Source organism: Eschrichtius robustus, chromosome 19 (genome assembly GCF_028021215.1).
Source record: "Eschrichtius robustus isolate mEscRob2 chromosome 19, mEscRob2.pri, whole genome shotgun sequence".
Taxonomy (NCBI): domain Eukaryota; kingdom Metazoa; phylum Chordata; class Mammalia; order Artiodactyla; family Eschrichtiidae; genus Eschrichtius; species Eschrichtius robustus.
In genome coordinates this window covers 26,785,950-26,794,561 of record NC_090842.1, presented here as the reverse complement: position 1 = coordinate 26,794,561, position 8,612 = coordinate 26,785,950, and the positions used below count along the sequence as shown (strand labels likewise).

The 8,612-nt window shown below is 38.4% G+C and overlaps 1 non-coding gene across 1 annotated transcript; it reads left to right on the top strand.

Annotated features, from left to right (window-relative positions):
* The first annotated feature begins 737 nt into the window (after positions 1-737).
* On the top strand, positions 738-844 carry LOC137753998 (U6 spliceosomal RNA). The gene has a single exon (XR_011071678.1). It is a non-coding gene; the product is annotated as a U6 spliceosomal RNA (small nuclear RNA).
* Positions 845-8,612: the final 7,768 nt, after the last annotated feature.

Here is an 8,612-nt window from a genome sequence, read left to right as displayed (position 1 = left end):
ATCCCCTCATCATCCTTGATGTATGAATTGTAATTATTGTTTATTTTATTATTGTTGTTACTCTGCAGGCTCCCATGCTAGACTATACATTCAGAGAAAGCAAGGAATACATTATTTTTTAATTTTTTACATTATTTCCCCTATTATCAAACTCATATTTACTGGGGATTCAATAAATATGTACCATACACATTAATTAATACATGAGATCAATGGAGTTGTTTTCCTCCCAGTTTTTATGGTCTTAATCATAACACTGAGTTATTTTAGTCTTTAAATTTCTATGTGAATTATACACACATATATACAGAAACATTGAATTTGATTATCTCAGTCACTGGTGCATGAACATTAGTATGTTGAAGAATCACCTGGAGGTATTGTTAAAATTCAAAATTTGGAGCCCTGTACCTGAGATTCTGCTACAGCAACTAAGGGATAGGGCCAAAGAATCTGCAAACACTCAAAATGAGTCTCATGTCACAGTAACAATGGGAACAACACAGGTCTATCCTCTTGCCCTATGAATAGGGTACATTCTGGTCCAGGTTTACATGTGTCGGTTCAGTGAAATTATCAATAGCACCCCTTTTACCTTCGAGTATACCTGATCTGATGGATATGTATGTAGTCACCTCACTTATGAGTCTATGCATTGCAATACTTAACACACCCTAGAGAGCTCTTTTGTTGGCTACCTCTCTAGGGATCTTGTTTTTCTTTCGTAACTTACAGCTGTGCCTGCTTCAGCAGCACATATACTAAAATTGGAACGATACAGAGAAGATTAGCATGGTCCCTGCACAAGGATGACACGCAAATTCGTGAAACATTCCATATTTTTGTTTAAGTTTAAATGGTATCATACTCTACCTATACTTTTTCACTCAACATTTTGTTGTTGAGATTTATACATGAATATTTAATTCTTTTATTTTAACCTCTCAATTCCACTGTACAAAAAAGACCAAACTTTATTTATTCTTACCACTGCAATTAGATTATTTTAATTTTTTGCCAACAATGCTGCTACAATAAATAACTTTACACATGAAAAAAAAATAACTTACAGCTTTTCTTACTCATCCATCTAGTAAAGTAGGCTTTCTTTCTCACTTTTAAAAATTGTGCGTCATCTCAAAACTTACAAACCCAAGGGACTGTTTTAACCTATGTTACTTTCTCAGTGGAATAGGAAAACCAGCTCACTTCATTCCCTTAATATGATGCTCATATTTCCATAATGGAGATAGTCTAGCCTAGAGCTTTAACGTAAATGTGATTATTATGAAAAAATTATACCTTTGTGCCTAGGAATATCTTTCCTGTGCAAATAACCCCAGGAGGCCAATCCAGAAATCCTGGTGGATAATCCTTTTAGAAGCGCTCATCAGAAGCTCTCTACTCAGTTCTCACCTGAGTGCAGTCACAACTTCAACTCAATCCTAAAGGTGTACCTGCTTCTTAAAGATGTGTTAGGGAAGTCTATTTAGCCATGAGTTTCATACTTGGAAAATGTAAATGAGTCTCTTGGATAAGAGGTTGTGGAAATTAGATTACTGGTCGCTGATAATGAGGTGAGTAAGACTTCACGTTCCAGGATCATCCGGCTTGGGTTTGAAGTCCCGTTCTACCATTTACTGGCTGTGTGAAGTTGGGCAGGTTATATTCTCTCGGTCTTAATATCCTCATCAGTAAATGGGGATGATAACAGTATAATAGGGCGTTGTCAGGATTAAAGAAAATAAGTCTTACCACAGACTGTCTTGTTGCCATTGCAACCTCTTTTTGGCTCACCTCTGATTTCAGCCAAAGCTTTTTTTTTTTCCTTCTGCGTATGTATGTATGTATGTATGTATGTATGTATTTATTTATTTATTTATTTTTGCCTGTGTTGGGTCTTCGTTTCTGTGCGAGGGCTTTCTCTAGTTGGCGGCGAGCGGGGGCCACTCTTCATCGCGGTGCGCGGGCCTCTCACTATCGCGGCCTCTCTTGTTGCGGAGCACAGGCTCCAGACACGCAGGCTCAGTAGTTGTGGCTCACGGGCCCAGTTGCTCCGCAGCATGTGGGATCTTCCCAGACCAGGGCTCGAACCCGTGTCCCCTGCATTAGCAGGCAGACTCTCAACCACTGCGCCACCAGGGAAGCCCCAGCCAAAGCTTTGATGGATGATTTTGATTCATACTGATCACATCCCACCTCAAGTGTTGCTTATCTTCCTGTGTTTTGCCCCAAGGGCTTCTCCAAACCTTAGGAGTCCCCTCAGTTCAAGTGCAAGGGCAGCCCAGAAGTGCAGAGGAGATAATCTTTAACCAATGGGAGTTGGAAGACAGTGGATAAATGCCTGAGCTTCCTGTTGTTCGGAAGAACAGTTATGGAAGTAATTTTGCATGCTTCCTAGAAGTCTTGGCAAGGTCAAGACCTTGTTGCTAAAATCAGAGATCTATATAGAAGATTCTTCCTAGGTTTTGCTCCTTCCTCATCTCATTTCCCTCATTTGCTCACTCCTCTTTCCAAGGATTGACCCCCCACTCCAAAAAAAAATCTTCTCCCCCCCCTTCTCCCTCCCCCAATCCTAGTCTTAAACTCTAGGAAAATCAAAATAAGTTATATAAAGCACTGAGCATAGTTTTGGCACATAATAAGCTCCCAATGAAAGTTAGCTGCTACTACTAACCATAATAAAAATGACAATATCTTTTGCCCTGCAGGGTGAGCTAGAGATCTGTATAATATAAAGGAATCTTTCTGATTCTTTTTTGAAATAGAATTGAGATAATTTTTTTTTACCCAAAAAACTCATACACTCTATAGTCTCCATTTTACCAAGATAAATATCTATTGTTTTCTACTTTCTACCTCACAGTAATGTTCTAAGAATCCTAAAGGAGTGCTTTTACTTAGTTTTTTCATCCCCCAGGCAGAGGAAAGGAAACCACGCAAATTCAGGGGAGTAGTCTGTATTGAACACCTGTTAATCTTTTTATATTTTACTGCTGTTTCCACAGCATGAAAGAGATGTTTGCATTACCGCCCCCGGCAAATGTTATTATTTGTTGAACATCCACTTGTCCTTGTATTTAGAGATGTAAGCCATCATTGATTTTTTTTTGTCTAATCACTTTGCAGAAATTCTTGTGGGTATTCTGACCATCTTCTCAGCTCATCCTAAACATATAGATTTCATTTTGTCACAAGAGATTACAAGAGGAGTTTAGACATACTTCCTAACCAGTTCTTCAGGTAAAGAAGATTCTGGAAATGTATGGCGCTCAGAAGTGTGCATTATTATTGTGGAAAGACTATTTCTAACACTCTATTCCTCTCCAAATTTTCAGTCTCCTAAACTTTTTCCTGGTTGAAGATAACAAGTTCTGATTGGTCTTTGATGGAGTTAAAGATAGACTGTCTCAACTTTGTTTACCAAACCATTTCTTTTTTTAAATGTTTCTTTTCTTCAAAATAATAAGGAAAATGTGTCTGTTTCCTTTGTCGGCTTTTATTTTTAAAAGTTGTTTGTATGAATCCCAGTTGGTCAGTGCTACTCACAACTAGGTTAGATGTCTCTGTCTGGTATAATACTTTGTATTTATTCAATCACAGTCAAGAAGATTGCCTCTATTGTCTTTCTTCCTGAATTGCAAGCTCCTTGAAGAAAAATCTTTTCTTAGTAACTAGTTCCTGACACATAAAGGAGCTTCTTGAAACTTTGGTTTCATTTCCATATTATATTTACTTCAATTCCACAAATTCCATTATACAGCTTCTCACTGTGACACAAGGACAAGAATTAAATAGAAAATTCTATAATCTGGTTACTTATGCCCATTGTAGAAATCATTTCATTTGGAGAAGACATATTTTCCATGTAGTATAAAGGATAGAAATGCATATTATGAAAAAGAAAATTATCAAAATTATAACCGTTTAGTAATAGCTATTGTTTGTATGATACTTTAAGCATCACAAGTAATCTAAAAGATAAGAATAGGTAACATCTGGTGGCAGCTCTATTTTGGGCATTGTGCTAAGCACTTTGCATACATTCTTTTGTTTGTAATTCAGTGATTCTATGAACTAAGTGCTATGTCGAGGTTAAGTATTTACTTGCCAAAGTTAACATAGCCTGTAAAAGATGGATCTGGGATTCCAACCAAGGTTTGTCTGACTCCAGGATCTATAGATTAACTTTGACATAATCTATCTTACTTCCTATCTATTATCTCATCTCATTCTTACTGCCCAGAAGCTATTAGTTTCCCTCTTTTAGGGTCAGGGTAACTGAGATTCAGGAAAGTTCAGGGCTTAGCCTTAGGCTTCCATACTGGAAAGGGCAGAATAGTAGTCAGTTTGTCTCGTTTTTCTCTCCTATCCCATCACCTCCCTACACCCTCCAATATATATCCTATTTAAAACCTTGAGGGTTCAGGTGCTACCCATTTGAACTACACATGCTTTTTCTACCAAAATAAAATTCTGCTGGGGATTGTCTTAGAACGGTTTCCCTAGAAAGCAGAGCCTGGGGCACAAGCTTTGTGCTAATATTATATCGAGGAGAACAATTTTTAGGAAGCCGGAGTGAGATGAAAAAGGAAATTAAGTGAGAAAGGAGAAAAGGCAAATATAAAGGGATCCATTGCCTAGCTGGTTACAGCTTTGTGAAAGTGGGGCTGATTGCTTATTCTCATGAGATGTCTTCCAAATGTCTATGTGTACTTTTTTTTCTGTTTAAATAGTCAGGGGGGAGAAAGGAAAAAGAATATATTCATGGATTCTTATCTCCTATTTCCAAAGTTTTCCCTATTGTGTGTCAACTGGGTTATTCTCAGCCCTTCTGCAGCAGCTCTTCTGGGGAGTTACCAGAAAAGCTGAATTCTGACACAACGGAAGTATGCATGTAGTAAGCCAGAATATATGAGGTAATCCATGGTCAATCTCTACCTGGACACCTGCAGTTTAAAAGTCAGTGGACCCCCAAGGGACCAGCCAGGGCACCTGCATAGGCACTAAGCTAGTTCTCACGAGCAACAAGGAAACCTATAGTTTGTGTGTTAAGATGCAAAAGGCTTGATGCTATCACATCATGCTTGCACAGCACATTATCACAATTCCAAAACATTCTGCAGTGTGTGACAGGAAAAAGTGCCAGCAGATTGAAAAGAATCCAGAATTCTAGAAAAACTAGGGGTCTCCTCAAGAGAAAGACTTCTCTTCTCTTCCCAGGAATAAATTATAGTTTTCCTGAATATCTGAAAGCAGTGTTGGGGGTTTTCCTTGAAAGCCCAGGCTGGGTTTGGTCAAATAAGTTCATGGGCACATTTACAAATTAAATCCAAGTTCTTTTGAACTTATATCTAGTAACAGTCCAGTCTACACAAGTACTCCGCATTCTTGTCATATAACAGTATCTCCACACACCTATGTTCTCAGATGTCCAATAGGAGACAGGCTTCTTTACCCCTGGTAGACCTCACTGTATCTCACTACACATGCCCATGAGTTCATGAAGACACAGCCCCTGCCAGAGGATGGCTACTGAATTTAACAACCCTCCCTGCACAGAAGATGAAAACCTCCCCCCACCACCCAGCACTTATTAGAATGCAATTGTTGCCAGGCAGTCTTCCTTAGAAGGTCATCCAGAGCATCAAGCAGAAAACTGTGGCTGATAGAATCCAGGGAGATGTTTAAACTCCATTGGCTAAAGCACAGGTTCTGACTTACCCCATCCTCATGCTGGGAAATACCTAAACCTGAATCAGTTTGGAGGACCTTTGAGTCAGAAGATGGGAGAACCTCCTGATACTAATTTATGTGATGGTCTTAGGTACTTCATGGGGGTGAGTCCATACTGAGGAAGAGAATGAGATGGAAATTTGGTCCCATGACAAAGCATCATTCAGCAGAAGGAGGAGGGATTTGCTCCATCTCTATCCTCTTGGACTCTGTGAGTCCTAGACGAACTGGCTGTTAAACAAAGTGAACACTAAATCAGCTATCTGCGTCTACTTTTCACTGGGTGCTGTCAAAACTTGCATGGGTCACAAGGGTCAGGAAGTGGTACATGTAGCATCCCAATGGCAGTATTCATTGTGTGATGAGCAAGAACAGAAATTCTGGCAGCAACTGTGGAAGCATCATTAGTGGAGTTATCTGCCATGTTCCCAACATGTGATATTGGCATCACTGACCCAGGCATTAGTGTCCTTGGTCTCCAGTATCAGCAACCTGGGTCCAGGCATTAGCAGCCTTAGTAACATCAGCAGCTACAGTGAAGCCTCAGCAGGCGTGAACAGCTGGAGGTGTACTTTTGTTAAGGGAAGTAAGGGTTCTAGAGGCAGACAGCCATAGTATAGGCTTGCGAGTGTGCTTTTCTATGTTCTTGAAGGACAGGTGAACTGGCTATGGGAGAGTGTTGACTGTGCCTAACACACACTTTAATGGTGATGGTGCTGGGGCCATTTCAGGACCACTCAGTTGCCTAAGAAAATTTGCTCTACACCCTCTAGGAGGCAGGGGATGGACTAGTCCAGGGGTCTGCACATGTTTTCTGTAAGGGGCCAGATAGTAAATATTGTAGGCTTGGCAAGCCTTACCATCTCTGTTACAGCTGTTCACCTCTGCCATTGTAGCACAAATGCAGTCATAGAAAATACGTAAAAAGATGAGCATGACTGTGTTCCAATAAAACTTTATTTACAAAAACAGGTCATGGTCCTGTTTAGGCCCCTGGGTTGTAGTTTGCTGATCCCTAGACTAGTTAAAGGAAACATCAGCACAGTTAGACCAAAGTAGAAGCTTCTTTTTATCCCTTATTTATAACAGACCAGAAAACAAACACCGCTTCTAATATCTTGCCATTTCTTTCTCTGCCATTAACATTTTATTTTGACTTTATAACTCTTTAACTGCATGAAACATTTATGTAAGACAGTAAAGTACAGTGATGTATTCCTTATTTTTTATTACCTGGAGGATGAATGAAAACGCAATGTACTCACCAGCTGCCATAGTCAACTGATAAAATTATATGTTCTCTATTCATCGATCAGTATATGAGATGGTATAAGAAATATATATTCCATTATGTTATAAGCATAAAGTGTGAAACTCATAATTGTTTATAACACTAAATCCCAATTCATTCTGCAAGAGATATAAGGCAAGTGAATAATGGAAAAATCATGTCCTAGGCATAATATAATCTTCAGAATTATGTCCAATATGCACATTAAGTAAAGTGAAAACAAGCCATGAAATGTAACATCAAGGAAATAGTCTTGCACAAGTTGACTTGAATAATTAAATATACCCCCCTTCCTATAATAGGTAGGGCGGGTATTCATCTGTAGAGGACTATGGGATGCTTCAGGTATCACTAGAATAGGGTTTCAGAGATGTATGTTTGCAATGCATCAATGTGTACATATTTATACACACATACATCACATATGCTTACTGTGTACATACATATATGTACATGCACATATACACAGATATACACATACACATTTTTCAAGCTCTGTTGATTTAATCTTATTTTATTTGGGCTCAGGTAGTCTACAAAAAGAAGAGAGCTTAGACATCAGCATCCACTTTATTTTCACTTGATCGCTCTGCCGATCCAAGGGACCCTGTAACTGAGAATGGTTTATTCAAGACACTAACGCCAAATCTAAAGAAAAAAAAATGATACAAATGAATTTATTTACAAAACAGAAACAGACTCACAGACTTAGAGAAGGAACTTATGGTTACCGGGGGGAAGAGTGGGAGGCAGGGATAGACTGGGAGTTTGGGATTGACATGTACACACTGCTATATTTAAAATGGATAACCAAAAAAGACGTACTGTATAGCACAGAGAACTCTGCTCAATACTCTGTAATAACCTAAATGGGAAAATAATTTGAAAAAGAATAGATACATGTATATGTATAACCGAATCACTTTGCTGTATACCTGAAACTAACTCAACACTGTTAGTCAACTATACTCCCATAAAAAAAAAAAAGACACTAATGCCAATTGAGTTGGGATTCAAAACACCCTCTTCTCCATTCCTGCTACCACACTCTGCCTTAATGCCTTGAGCTCTCCTCATCTCCACCTCTAGTCAATAACTCTTTTCCCTGCAGGAAATCTCTTTTTAGTTTACTGCTCTTTTCATTATATGGAGACTTTGTTCATTATTTTTTTATTTCAGGGTTGTCTGGGCTTCATATCTTATTTGTCATTAGGAATGCAGTAATGCAATCAGTTTTAAAAGATTTATAGTTTTTCAGCACTGAAACACATTTCCTGCTATTCTGCTGTTATGCCCTTTTGATATTTTTGATTCTGAGATAGCAAATGAGCTCTTAATAAATATCACCATTTACAAATACTTAATTAGGTGATTCAAGGTCTGCTGAATATTGTAAAACAAAAAAAATTGTGGAAATAAATTAGCCGAGGCTGATAGTTCTCATGCTTAATTCCTGATTTCAAGTGATTTTATTCATTGAAACGATCTCATTATTTTCATGGATTGACTTTGTAATGTTATATCAGTACTTTTAAATTTATAAAATAAATGTGCATTAATAAAATATAACTTTTATCAGCTTCCC